Source organism: Anomaloglossus baeobatrachus, chromosome 3, assembly GCF_048569485.1.
Source record: "Anomaloglossus baeobatrachus isolate aAnoBae1 chromosome 3, aAnoBae1.hap1, whole genome shotgun sequence".
Classification (NCBI taxonomy): domain Eukaryota; kingdom Metazoa; phylum Chordata; class Amphibia; order Anura; family Aromobatidae; genus Anomaloglossus; species Anomaloglossus baeobatrachus.
Window position 1 is genome coordinate 556,949,529 of NC_134355.1, and position 15,603 is coordinate 556,965,131.

Here is a 15,603-nt window from a genome sequence, read left to right on the forward strand (position 1 = left end):
CCCCGATGTCTGCTTTATCTTAGTTGAGTATCAAAACCCCATGCCTATTTTTTAATTATTTATTTAATTAAGTTCTTTAAAAAAAAAACAAAAAAAAACGTGTGTGGTCCCTTGTCTTTTCATACACACCCAAGATAAAGCTGACAAGTGGAGGCTGCAGCCTCCAGTTGTCTGCTTTATCTGCGCTGGGATTCAAAACACGGGGGACCGCATGTAATTTTTTTCAATGATTTATTTTTACACTCCACTTTGGGAACCTATACAGCTAGTGTGGGGACAACCAGTCACAGACCCAGCCACAGTGGGTGGTGGCGCAATCTGACTGCAACCAATCACAGACACTGTCACAGAAGGTGGGGGAAGCAGTGAATATTGATAAGATTTAATGAGATGACCCGGAAACAGTGTGACAGCCATGTGGAAATTCGGTAAGTATAATTGTCCTGCTTTAATCCCCATTGAGTTTCCTTTTGCAACCCCCTAAACACTTACTACTACCATTTTATAGCACTAAAGTTCAAGTTCCCATAAACTTACATGATGTTCAGGATCTGGGCTCAAGTGCGGGTCACCGCTGGTCCCAAACCGGACTTTTTAAGTCAGTCCAGACCAGCCCATTTTGAACATCTGCGGGTTAACCCAACTCTAGTTGAAAACACTTAAAGGCGCTAAATGTTTGTCCAACTACACATTAAGGGGCAAAAAAAAAATCTTGTGACTTTGTTAAAACTATTTTTTAGTAAGTATTATAGGGGATCGGTAATAATACACACAAAAAATGTATGATATGATATACGTAAAATAAAAATCCGAAAACAAGGAATAGGAAGGAAAGGCTATGAGGGGGAAAAAGAAAAGGAGGGACATTGGAAACATGTAAATACAAACTCAAACATTCAACCACACCTAAAATAATATTGGAAACAATATTTTAAAATATATTAAAACCATAAAAGAATAGAAGTGTTTTCCAGGATATTATATTGTTTTCATTGTTATTTTACAGGGATAATTTTACTGGGAGCATATACCAAGTTCCATAAGGACCATCTTTGATCATATTTAGAAATGAGAGTGTTCCGGATAGCATAAGTATAGTTCAACACATTATTTGACATTATTTATTACGTCTGTTATTGAGGGTATATGAGTTAGTTTCAAATTAGCCAGTAATAGTAATTTTGGTACTAGGAAAATATGTTTTACTATTGACAGGGGTGTAATGACCGTGGTTGCAGAGGTCACCATCGCGACTGAGCCCGCAGTGCTAGGGGTCCGTTGCCCGCCCTGCAGATCAGCAGCCGGCTCCTCTCTGTGAGAGAGGAGCTGAGCTGTTCTGTGGCAGACCACGTGGCCGCTATATGGCCCGTGAGTCAGGGGGACCCGGTGTCAGCGCACACAGCAGAGATGAAGCATCGAGAGGAGCGCTCCGCTCCATCATTCTCCCCCTGTACCTGCGCTCAACGTGCAGCCAAGCGCGGTGACGTCACCACTGCTGTGCTGAGACGAGCGTAGGACGAGGGACGCATCGGATCAGCAGGAGAATGAGGAGAGATGAGGACTTGTTGTTTGTTTTTTTTAATTAGTGAGTATTTGGTGGCCAGAGGGTTATGGGGCTGCATTATACGTGTGTGTGTGTGTGTGTGTGTGTGTGTGTGTGTGTGTGTGTGTCTGTGTGTGTACAGAAATTATGATTATTAGCCGGCGCAACATGTGAAAAAAATAATTAGGGAAAAAAAAATGAAGGGGTCATGAGCTTTTTTTCCCTCTTGCCTAGTCTATGTGTCGTCCGTATCATTCGTGTGGCATGCATTTTGCAGGCTACTTTCACATCAGCATTTTTTTGCCTATAGGCAAACAACCGCAAACCGCATATGACTTGATCCTGTGGATTAAATGTGCAGCGCATGCAACCGTTATTTTACCGGATCCTTCTGCAGCGGGACACAGAATTTATCGGCCTGCACTGGAGTCAGCTGACTCCTGATCTCACAGCCCGCACACGCTGCAATAGCTGCAGGTGGGCTCATTCACATTACCGTTCCGTTTGTCCTGGTCAGTTCCTGGTTTTTTTGCGGACCCACGGACCGGACCATCTTTTCAATGTCTTTTGTGTAGGATCGGATAAAAGAAAACAATCACTGATCTCAGGGAGACCAGCCAGAGAAAACACTGCCGGCAGCCAGCGAGGGACTCCTAACAGAGGCTCCACGGACCTTTTTGATTTGTAGCTGTAGCACTTCCATGTGCATCCGATCCTACAGAAAAAAATATGGCGAAGCCCACGTCATTTTTTTAAAACAGTTTTTAGGTAAAAACACATTATATATATATTATATATACGCACACACTAATTATATATATATATATATTATATATATACACATATATACACATATATATACATATACATTTAATATATATATATATATATATATATATATATATATATATATATATATATATATATATATATATATATATATATATATATATATATATATATATATATATATATATATATATATATATATATATATATATACACATATACACAGTGCCTACAAGTAGTATTCAACCCCCTGCTGATTTAGCAGGTTTGATAAGATGCAAATAAGTTACAGCCTGCGAACTTCAAACAAGAGCAGGATTTATTAACAGATGCATAAATCTTACAAACCAACAAGTTATGTTGCGCAGTTAAATTTTAATAAATTTTCAACATAAAAGCGTGGGTCAATTATTATTCAACCCCTAGGTTTAATATTTTGTGGATTAACCCTTGTTTGCAATTACAATCCCACCTCTACCCTCCCTCGACCTGCCTTCCTTTGAAGTGCACTCTGTCCGAATCTATTCTCCCTCCAACCTCCAAGTGGCTGTCATATACAGACCCCCGGGCGCCACCACTGCCTTCCTCGACCACTTCTCTGCCTGGCTTATACACTTTCTCTCTGCTGACATTCCCACCATCATCATGGGTGACTTCAACATCCCCACTGACACTCGCCAACAAGCTGCTTCCAAACTCCTCTCCCTTGCTTCGTCGTTTGGCTTAACTCAGTGGTCCACCTCTGCCACCCACAAAGATGGACACACACTAGACCTTATCTTCACTCGCCTCTGTCCCCTTTCTGACTTCACAACTTCCCCCCTCCCCCTATCTGACCACCATCTTCTGACCTTTTCAGCCCTGTCCTCCTCACCTACCCCCCCTGTCCAGCACCTAGCACATCCCCGCAGAAACCTTGCACACCTCAACATGCACACCCTCGCCGACTCTATCCTCCCACTGTCCTCCATATCGTCCCTCCACGACACAGACAGCGCCACCACTTTCTACAACACCACCCTCACATCAGCTATTGATTCAGTCGCTCCCCTTGTGCATGGCAGAGTGAGACGAATCAATAGACAGCCCTGGCACAACAGCCTCACTAAAAAACTTCGGCAAAGGTCTAGGGCTGCAGAGCGGCGGTGGAAGAAAACGCACTCCCAGGAAGACTTCACCACATTCAAAAATGCAATTCACACATTTCGCTCAGTCCTCACCTCCGCTAAACACGATTACTTCAGAAACCTCATATCCTCTCTAACACACAACCCCAAACAGTTATTCAACACTTTCAACTCCCTCCTTCGCCCACCACTGCCCCCTCCAACCTCCCTCATTTCTGCAGAAGACTTTGCCACCTATTTCCAAGAAAAAATCGACCTAATAAGGCAAGTCTTCTCTGCTCAGCCACCACAACCCCTTCATGTAGCTGACCACTGCCCCTCTCCCATAAACTTCCTCCCCACCATCACCGAAGGAGAGCTTGCACGTCTTCTCTCAAAAGCGCACCTCACCACCTGCGCACTTGACCCCATGCCATCCCACCTCCTTCCCAACCTCACCACCATCCTTACTCCAGCCTTAACCCACCTCTTCAACCTATCTTTAACGACTGGAACCTTCCCCTCTGCCTTTAAACATGCAACAGTCACACCTATCCTAAAGAAACCTTCCCTCGATCCAACCTCTACTACCAGCTATCGCCCCATATCACTACTCCCACTTGCCTCAAAACTCCTGGAACAGCATGTCCATGCTGAACTTTCCTCCCACCTCTCCTCTAACGCTCTCTTTGACAACCTACAGTCCGGCTTCCGTCCACATCACTCTACCGAAACTGCCCTGACTAAAATCACAAATGACTTGCTTACTGCCAAAGCGAACAAACACTTCTCTATACTCCTACTCCTAGACCTGTCCTCAGCCTTCGATACCGTTGACCACTCCCTCCTATTACAGACCCTCTCTTCCCTTGGTGTCAGAGATCTTGCCCTCTCTTGGATCTCTTCATGCCTCTCAAATCGCACTTTCAGTGTCTCCCACTCTCACACAACCTCTTCATCCCACCATCTCTCTGTTGGCGTCCCTCAAGGCTCTGTCCTAGGACCCCTACTTTTCTCTATCTACACATTTGGCCTAGGACAACTCATAAAGTCCCATGGCTTCCAATACCACCTATATGCCGACGACACCCAGATCTACCTCTCTGGCCCAGATGCCACATCTCTGCTGTCCAAAATCCCGAAATGTCTATCTGCTATATCCTCCTTCTTCTCCTCTCGCTTCCTAAAGCTCAATGTGGCCAAAACTGAACTAATCATCTTTCCTCCGTCTCACCTACACTCTCCACCTGATCTATCTATTACAATAAATAACACCACGCTCTCGCCAGTACCCAAAGTTCGCTGCCTCGGAGTGACCTTTGACTCTGCCTTATCCTTCATACCACACATCCAGTCCCTCACCACCTCCTGCCGTCTTCAACTCAAAAATATTTCCAGAATCCGCCCTTTCCTCAATTTGCAATCTACTAAAATGCTAGTGCATGCTCTCATAATCTCCCGCCTCGACTACTGTAACATCCTCCTCTGTGGCCTCCCTGCCAACACGCTCGCCCCTCTCCAGTCCATCCTTAACTCTGCTGCCCGACTTATCCACCTCTCTCCTCAATACCACCCCGCTTCTCCCCTCTGCATGTCCCTCCACTGGCTTCCAATCTTCCACCGTATCCAATTCAAACTTCTAACACTGACCTACAAAGCTGTGCATAATCTTTCCCCTCCGTACATCTCCGAACTACTCTCCCACTACACTCCAACACGTCACCTCCGGTCCTCCCAAGATCTCCTCCTCTCCTCCTCTCTCATTCGCTCCTCACGCAACCGACTCCAAGACTTCTCCCGAGCATCCCCAGTCTCCTGGAACTCGCTGCCTCAACACGTCAGACTATCCCCTACCCTTGCAAACTTCAAACGGAACCTGAAAACTCATCTGTTCAGAAATGCCTACAATCTACAATGAACTCGCTGCCGCCCGACCACTGTGCGGAGCTGCCGCCCGACCACCGTGCGGAGCTGCCGCCCGACCACCGTGCGGAGCCGCCGCCTGACCTACACCCCACCTATTGTCTCCTCCCCATAATCCTATAGAATGTAAGCCCGCAAGGGTAGGGCCCTCTTCCCTCTGTACTAGTCTGTCTACTGTAACTTGTATACGTATTTTGTATGTAACCCCCTTCTCATGTACAGCACCATGGAATTAATGGTGCTCTATAAATAAATAATAATAATAAAAATAATAATAATAATAATTACAGCTAATAATCGTCTTTTATAAGACCTGATCAGGCCGGCACAGGTCTCTGGAGTCATCTTGGCCCACTCCTCCATGCAGATCTTCTCCAAGGTATCTAGGTTCTTTGGGTGTCTCATGTGGACTTTAATCTTGAGCTCCTTCCACAAGTTTTCAATTGAGTTAAGGTCAAGAGACTGACTAGGCCACTGCAACACCTTGATTTTTTCCCTCTTGAACCAGGCCTTGGTTTTCTTGGCTGTGTGCTTTGGGTTGTTGTCTTGTTGGAAGATGAAATGACGACCCATCTTAAGATCCTTGATGGAGGAGCGGAGGTTCTTGGCCAAAATCTCCAGGTAGGCCGTGCTATCCATCTTCCCATGGATGCGGACCAGATGGCCAGGCCCCTTGGCTGAGAAACAGCCCCACAGCATGATGCTGCCACCACCATGCTTGACTGTAGGGATGGTATTCTTGGGGTTGTATGCAGTGCCATCCAGTCTCCAAACGTCACGTGTGTGGTTGGCACCAAAGATCTCGATCTTGGTCTCATCAGACCAGAGAACCTTGAACCAGTCTGTCTCAGAGTCCTCCAAGTGATCATGAGCAAACTGTAGACGAGCCTTGACATGACGCTTTGAAAGTAAAAGGTACCTTATGGGCTCGTCTGGAACGGAGACCATTGCGGTGGAGTATGTTACTTATGGTATTGACTGAAAGCAATGTCCCCACTGCCATGAGATCTTCCCGGAGCTCCTTCCTTGTTGTCCTTGGGTTAGCCTTGACTCTTCGGACAAGCCTGGCCTCGGCACGGGTGGAAACTTTCAAAGGCTGTCCAGGCCGTGGAAGGCTAACAGTAGTTCCATAAGCCTTCCACTTCCGGATGATGCTCCCAACAGTGGAGACAGGTAGGCCCAACTCCTTGGAAAGGGTTTTGTACCCCTTGCCAGCCTTGTGACCCTCCACGATCTTGTCTCTGATGGCCTTGGAATGCTCCTTTGTCTTTCCCATGTTGACCAAGTATGAGTGCTATTCACGAGTTTGGGGAGGGTCTTAATTAGTCAGAAAAGGCTGGAAAAAGAGATAATTAATCCAAACATGTGAAGCTCATTGTTCTTTGTGCCTGAAATACTTCTTAATACTTTAGGGGAACCAAACAGAATTCTGGTGGTTTGAGGGGTTGAGTAATAAAATGACCCTCTGAATAAACGTTTCACAATTTAAAAGAGAAATAAAAAAAGAAATAACATTCTTTTTTGCTGCAGTGCATTTCACACTTCCAGGCTGATCTACAGTCCAAATGTCACAATGCCAAGTTAATTACGAATGTGTAAACCTGCTAAATCTGCAGGGGGTTGAATACTACTTGCAGGCACTGTATTATATATTATAGTGAGTGTGTGTGTGTGTGTGTGTGTGTGTGTGTGTGAGTGTGAGTGTATGTATATATTAGGGAAAAGAGAGCGCGAGAGGGAAAAGGGAGAGGGAAAAGAGGGGGGAGAGGAAAGAGGGATAAGAGGGGGCGAGGAGAGAGGGATAAGAGGGGGGCGAAGAGAGAGGGATAAGAGGGGGGCAGAGAAGAGGGGGAAGAGGGGACGGGGAGAAAAGAGGGGTGGGAGAAGAGAGTGGGGTGGGAGAAGAGAGTGGAGTGGGAGAAGAAAGTGGAGTGGGAGAAGAGAGTGGGGGGAGAGAAGAGAGGAGGGGAGAAAGAGGGGGGGGAAGAGGGGGGGAGAGGGGGGTGGAGAGAAGAGAGTAGGGAAAGAAGAGAGGGGGGGAAAGAGGTGCTCTGTCACCAACTTGCTCCACTCTGTGACTTGTGGTGCAGGTGACAGAGTGGAGACAGTTGGTCCCATGCAGCAGGACAGGAGACAGAGCAGAGCGGTGACATGCTCTGCTCTGACACATGCGGTGCTGCATGTCACCAGCCAATCAGTGTCTTACTGCATCCTGTTGTGCTGGTGGGAGGAGAACATGATCACACCGCCCGCTCTCCTGACATCGCAGCAGAGCGGGCGGGTGGAGAGTGAGATCACACACTTACGTGACAAGGGGGATTTCAGCTGAAGAACCCCCCCCCTGTACTCCACACTGGCGCCCGGTGCCTCACCATCTGCCGGACGCTCAGCCGTCTTCACCGCTCCACAATGGCGTCCTCCGGATCCTCCCCTCGATGCTGGGCTGTGATGTGCGGTAGTCACCGCCCACAGCCCTGTTAATCAATCTGAGTGGCGCCAGCTTCCTCTGACGTACCAGTCTAGTTTGAGAGCCCGGAATTTGACGTGACGTAAGAGGATACTAGCGGCCACAGCACCAGGGGGGTCATGTGACAGGCACTGAGCGTGCAGGATAGCGCCGCTCAGTGCCAGAACTAGAAATAGAAGCCAATGAAGAAAACGCCTATAATGGTAAGTGGAACTCAGAGAAAATAAAAAAAATGGGTGAACCACCCCTTTAAGTTGTGGGTCTGGATATTCAGAAACTCATGAAGGATGCTAGTGTTCAAAACAAAAAATGAAAGCTGTTTAGAAAAGGGCTTGGGATTCTTTGAAAGAATGCGTGAAGAAATTTCTAAGTAACAAAGATCCAAAATTTAAGGCCATCGTGGAGACCCTGCCGAAACGTTTAAAAGCCTTGGGTTGTCTGGTTAATTTGAAGTTACATTTTTTTACATTCTCATTTGGACTGCTTTCCTGAAAATGTAGGTGCTGTTAGCAAAGAGCAAAGAGAAAGATTTCATCAGAAGATCAAGGACATGGAACATGAACAAGATGGTGGACTACTGCTGGATGCTTCCACAGAAGGTCCGCAGGTCTTCTATAAGAGAAAAGGTGTCAAGAGATGCTCTGAAGCGAAAAGGCGCAATATTTAATTTTCAATAAAGTTGCAGAATCAATATGCAATACATTTTTATATATAATATTGTGTACATTTTTGGCTACAATAAAGATTTTTCTTGTTCTTCTCACTTGTACGCAATTTCACTTTTGGTTTGTGGAAAATCCATATGTGATGATTAAAACTACAGGTTTTTGGTTTTGTTTTTTTTAAATCAGGACATAAGAAAACATAAGAATCAGTCATTAGATTTGAGCATTTTTTTCATAAATCAAAATTTTGCATACCTGTGAATTTCACTTGTACACTATAGTGAAATAAGCACAGAGCACTTCCAGAAGTCGTCTGCCATAGCTTCAAAGAGTTTTAAGGTTGACGGTAGATATAAAAGTCCATTGAATTCAACCTATCACCCAACATTTTGATCCAGAGAAAGGCAAAAACCCCATGGCATAGACAGTAAGCTCCATATTAGGGAAAATAAAAATCCTTCCCAACTTCACATGCAGCAATCAGACGACTAGTTTCATGAAACACTGTCCCATCACTGTGTCTACAACGAATAACCTGTAATATTATATCAAGAAAGTCATCCAGGCCATCCTTGAACTTTTGCAGTAAATCAACCATGATCACATCGTGTGAACAGAGTTACATAGTTTCACTGCTCTTACAGTAAAGAATCTGAGTCTGTGTTTATGATTAAACCTTCTTTCCTCTAGACCAGACCTGGGCAAGGGGTGGCCCACGGGCCACATTCGGCCCACCTACTGTCTGTGACCAGCCCGCCCATCTTGGGTCAGAATTGGAGGCGTGGTGCCGCTTCTTCTCCTGTCAGGCAGGAACTTTTCAAATGACACACGCATGTTGTACTGACGGCATCAGGGCACGCACATTTGTCACAGAGAATGGTGCCGGGCAGGGAACAGAGGACAGATTCCAGCATTCCGCTGATTACACTTTGTGGAGCTTCGGATCGCTCCCTGCCCTTGCTTGCCAGTCAGTAATTAGGGCAATCAGACCTGTTGTCTGGAGCTCCAGGCTCCAGGGGACCCAGGTCAGATCGCCCTCATCACACGCTGCGTGCCGGGCAGGGAGCGATCCTGAAGCTCCGCATAGTGTAGGCAGCAGAACGCAGGAATCTGTCCTCTGTTCCCTGCCCGTCACCTTTCTCTGTGACACATGTGCGCGCCCTGATGTCGTCAGTACGGCGCGTGTGTGTCATTTGAAAAGTTCCCGCCCAAGAGGAGAAGAAGCAGCACCCGCCAGGGCCTGTACGGAGAGAAGCAGCAGCAGGGGCCCTTACAAGAACAGCAGTGGCGCAGCCAGGGTCCATACAAGACAAGAAGCAGCTCAGCAGGGGGCCCGTATGGAGGTGCCTGAGGAGGGCACAATAAGGAGGGAGAGGTGAGTGGTGACTAATAACCTGAGGAGGGGACCATGGGGGGGGGGGGGGGGTAACTGGTGACTAATATTAGGGGTACAGTGATGTAGTATATGGAAATGTAGTGATGTAGTTTTACAGATGTAGTATATCGGGGGGGTGTAGTGATGTAGTATATCGGGGGGGTGTAGTGATGTAGTATAGTTCCAGGTGTAGTATATAGGAGTGTAGTGATGTAGTTTATTACAGGTGTAGTATATAGGGTTGTAGTACATGGGGGTGTAGAGATGTAGTTTATTACAGGTGTAGTATTATTATATCATTATATAGTATACCAGAAGGTGGCCCGATTCTACGCATCGGGTATTCTAGAATTTACGTATTGTGTAGTTCATGTATGATTTTTGTTTTTATATATATATATATATATATGTTGTTGTGTGTACTTACCAAGTGTTTGTGTAGGGCGCTGTACATGTTCTGGGTGTTGTCTGGGTGTGGCGGGGGGTGAGAGCGGTGTTGTATGTGTGTTGCGTGTGTTGCGTTGTTTGTGGAGCGCTGTGTGTCTGTAGCGTTGTGTGTGTGTGTGTGTTGCGCGGTTTGTGTGTGTGTGGTGTGTTTTGGGGGGAGGTATGTTTTGTGCAATGTGTGTGTTGTGCGGTATGTGCGTATATTTATGTATGCCGCGGTGTTTGTGTGTTGGGTGTTGTGAGTGTGCAGCGTTGTCTGTGTGTGTGGGTGTCTGTGTAGGGCGGTGTTTGTGGTTCCCAGTGTGTGTGTGTGTTGTGCAGTGCGCGTGTGTGTGTGTGTGTTGGGGGGAGGTGTGCACCTCCCATCGTGCTCCATCCGCCATGCTGCGCACCCCCCATCGTGCTCCATCCGCCATGCTGCGCACTCCCAAACGTGCTCCATCCGCCATGCTGCGCACTCCCAAACGTGGTCCATCCGCCATGCTGCGCACTCCCAAACGTGGTCCATCCGCCATGCTGCGCACTCCCCATCGTGCTGCATCCCCCATGCTGCGCACTCCCAAACGTGCTCCATCCACCATGCTGCGCACTCCCAAACGTGCTCCATCCGCCATGCTGCGCACTCCCCATCGTGCTCCATCCGCCATGCTGCGCACTCCCAAACGTGCTCCATCCGCCATGCTGCGCACTCCCAAACGTGCTCCATCCGCCATGCTGCGCACTCCCAAACGTGCTCCATCCGCCATGCTGCGCATTCCCAAACGTGCTCCATCCGCCATGCTGCGCACTCCCAAACGTGCTCCATCCGCCATGCTGCGCACTCCCAAACGTGCTCCATCCGCCATGCTGCGCACTCCCAAACGTGCTCCATCCGCCATGCTGCGCACTCCCAAACGTGGTCCATCCGCCATGCTGCGCACTCCCAAACGTGCTCCATCCGCCATGCTGCGCACTCCCAAACGTGGTCCATCCGCCATGCTGCGCACTCCCAAACGTGGTCCATCCGCCATGCTGCGCACTCCCAAACGTGCTCCATCCCCCATGCTGCGCACTCCCAAACGTGGTCCATCCGCCATGCTGCGCACTCCCAAACGTGCTCCATCCTCCATGCTGCGCACTCCCCATCGTGCTCCATCCCCCATGCTGCGCATCCCCATCGTGCTCCATCCCCCATGCTGCCCGCAGCATCAGCCTCTCTGCCCGCAGCATCAGCCTCTCTGCCCGCAGCATCAGCCTCTCTGCCCGCAGCATCAGCCTCTCTGCCCGCAGCATCAGCCTCTCTGCCCGCAGCATCAGCCTCTCTCCTCCCAGCATCAGCCTTTTCTGTCCCTAGAATCAGCCTCTCTCCTCCCAGCCTCCCCCAGCCTCAGCCTCCCCCAGCATCAGCCTCTCTTCTCTCAGCCTCCCCCTCCCAGCCTTCCCCAGGATCAGCCTCTCTCCTCCCAGCATCAGCCTCTCTCCTCCCAGCATCAGCCTCTCTCCTTCCAGCATCAGCCTTTTCTGTCCCCAGCATCAGCCTCTCTCCTCCCAGCCTACCCCATCCTCAGCCTCCCCCAGCATCAGCCTCTCTTCTCTCAGCCTCCCCCTCCCAGCCTTCCCCAGAATCAGCCTCTCTCCTCCCAGCCTCCTCCAGCACGCCGTGCTCCTCTGCCGACACAGATCCGATCGCACACACACACACACACACACACACCCGATCGCATACACTCACACACACCCGATCGCATACACTCACGCACACACACATTGACGATATTGCACATACGCGCTCACACTCACAACATCCGGAGATACCACATGCTTCTGGCCATGTGATCCTCCGGCAGGTCCTGGAAGTTCACTCCACAGTATCGCCGCCGAGAAGCAAGCGATATCCCAGGATGTTGTGAGTGTGTGGATGCGATGTGAGGTGTGTGTGAGAGTGAGTGTGATCTGATGTGTGTGTGTGTGTGTGTGTGTGTGTGTGCGCGTGTGTGCGTGCGTGTATGTTCCGCCGCATACGGCGGCAATCCCAGCAATGCGAGGGTATGTGTCGGCTGGGATGGCGGCGTACGCTGATGTGGGCTCTCGGGGGTACAGTACTCACCTGGGAGTCGTGGCTCCGTGTCGGTCAGTTCGGGGAATGCGTGCGGGGCCAGAGCGAGCATGCATTGCGTGAGGGGGCGGGGAGTGGGCGAGTTGCCTGGGCGAGCGGCCAATCCGTGCGGGGGGGCGGGGCCATGGCAAGCCCAGCGGCCAATCAGCTTTGTGTCACCGTAAGGACACAATTTTGGAGCAAGACAGACAGACAGACAGAATAAGGCAATTATATATATATATATATATATATATATATATATATATATATATATAGAGATAGTGGTGTAGTATATTGGGGTGTAGTATATGGGGATATAGTGATGTAGTATATGGGGGGTGTAGTGATGTAGTTTATTACAGGTGTAGTATATGGGGGGGGTGTAGTGATGTAGTATAAGGGGGTGTAGTTTGTTACAGGCATAGTGATATAGTTTTACAGGTGTAGTATATGGGGATGCAGTGATGTAATATATTATAAGTGTAGTATATGGGGATGTAGTGATGTAGTACATTACAGGTGTAGCACATGGGGGGTGCAGTGATGTAGTATATGGGGATGTAGTATATTACAGGTGTAGTATATGGGAATGTAGTGATTAGTGATGTAGTATATGGAGATTTATTGAGAGAGATAGAGATATATAATATATATATATATTATATATATATATATATATATATCTATGATCTAGATAGATAGATCGATCTATGCAGCTTTGTCGCCATAGAAGGGGAAGTGGGGGGGCAGGTACAATTTCTTGCACAGGGGCCCCAAGCTGTCAGTGTCAGCTGCTCTGAGCAGGCGCGAGGGAGATGCTGCAGCTGGGCCCCACCCCACATACCTGCAGTTTCTGCCGGGATCCGTGACCTCAGAGATGTCTTTTCCTAAGACTCCTTTTGAAGTGGTTTAATGATCACATAAGTATGTAGAGCGCATCCAGTAAGTGTGGATACAGGATGGTTATATACAAGTCATACCCAGAACTGATCATATGCCGGGATGACGGTCTTTGAAAAACTTACTATTTTAGGTCAAGATGTGATGTTATTTTTTTTAAACACTGTAAAAGTTGACAATTTTCTAAAGTGAACAATCACAAGTTAATTAAAGTTCATTATCTCATCATTAAATAATGATGTAATTAGGTCTTCCATATTGTCATTGAATCTTTGTATTGTTTAACTTACTGTTTGTTTATGAAGGGATAGTGTATATACTACATACAGTATTGGGTAGAACAGAGTTAATTACATTAGCCCGGCTCTCTAAAACCATCCCAATTTCTCATGCGGCCCCATAAAAAAAAAATAATTGCACACCCCTGGTATAGACATACAGGATGCCCTCTTGTCATCACAGCAGGCCTAGTGTAAAAAGATCATTAGATAGATCGCTGTACTGTCCCTTCATATATTTGTACATTGTTACATGTTCATCCCTAAGCCTTCATTTTTGTAAACTGAATAAGCCAAAGTTGGATAACTTGTCTTAGTATTGTAATCCACCCATTCACTTAAAAATCTTGGAGGCTCTTTGGTCTAGTTCAGCCACAGTATGTCCTTCCTATACACAGTATTCCAAGTGTTGCCGCACTAGTGACTTGTATAAATGCAAAACTACAGTATGTTTTTGACACATGCATATATACCTCTTCAAACACAGCATTATTTTATTCGCCTTGGCAGCAGCTGCCTAGTACTGGTCACATTTTATTTCTTCTGTCCAAGTGCATAATCTTACAATTGTCTACATTAAACTTAATTTGTCATTTCCCATTCTAAGCCACCGGCTTACATAAATCCTTTTGTATTATTAAATTATCCCCCTCAATGCTGATTACCTTGCAGAGTTTAGTATCATCTGCAATTATTGAAATTCTACTTTGTTTGCAATTTAGAAGGTCATTAATAAATATGTTAAAAGAAGAGGGCCCAATACTGACCTCTGTGGTACTGCACTGTTATCGGTGACTCAATCCAAGTGTGTTTCATTAATAACCACTCTCTGCTTCCTATCACTCATGCAGTTGTTAACCCAGTTACACATTGTCCGCTAGTCCCATCACTCATTTTATGTACCAACATTTTGTGTGGCACAGAATCCTTGAATATTATAAATAATGGTCTGTCTATCACAGCACTTAATTCCTGCAGTACTCTGGTGTATGTTATCCAGGCCCGGTGATTTGTCTACTTTAGTGTTTTTGAAGTGACACCATACTTCCTACTGGATTAAGCATGTGACATTTAACCCCTTAACTGACCATGATGGATATAGCCATTATGGAGCATGTCAGGAACTGAAGTGGGCTCAGAAGCAGACCCATCTCCAAAGAAGGAAGGTGCCAGCTATATTATATAGCTGACACCTGCCTCCAACAGCAGCAATCGGCGTGCCCACTGATCACTACTGTTAAAGCTTTTAAATACCGTTGTCAATTCCTGATTGCAGAATTTAAGCACTGCCATTTTGCCCGGACACCAGTTTGGGTGGCCATTAGCTCCCCTGTGACACCATAGCAGGGAACCGAGGGGTTGGTATGTCAGCTGGAAATCGGCTGAACTCTCCCCGTTCATGTCGCTTTATCTCTCCTGTGACATCCTGCTTATGGCTGGGCGTCATAGAAGATCATGATTTTTACTATATACCGCAATACTGTGGTATTTGTGTATGTAGCATAAGAGATTAAATGATCACAGGTTCAAGTTCTCTAAGGAGACTAAAAAAAAGTAAAAAATAAAAAGAAAACATTTTTTACTAAGTAAAAAAAATATATATATAGATTCATGCATCTGTATACTTTTTGGAATCTTGAGTAATAAACCATTACTTATTGAAACATATTCTTGGAAAATTACTTGTGCCAAAGATAATCTCTGTATTATAATTTTAAATGGGGTTGTCAATTACTAAGACAACCTCTTCACAATCGCTAGCTTTCCTCAAGTAAAAAACACTTAAACTCACCTTCGGAGCTGTACCGTTCCAGTACTATTGGCTCTGCCTCTCCCGGGGATTGCGTGACCTTGTTAAGGCACATGACCCTGTGACTATTCAGGGCTAGATTCACTGTACCCATTCTTGGGATGTAAATGAAATCCTGAGGAGGCAAGAGTTGTGGCTGCCCTCTCACTTATTCCAGATATCTGATTTGTCCAAAGAAGGGGAGGAGTGAAGCCAGCGCTAAACTGCAGCTATGTCATGCGAT

General features: G+C 46.9%; 1 protein-coding gene across 1 annotated transcript in view; it reads right to left on the minus strand.

The window, feature by feature from the left end:
* The window catches only part of AP1S3 (adaptor related protein complex 1 subunit sigma 3), an 86,805-nt gene that overhangs the window by 38,646 nt on the left and 32,556 nt on the right, over window positions 1-15,603 (minus strand). The gene's annotated exons all lie outside the window — the stretch shown is intronic.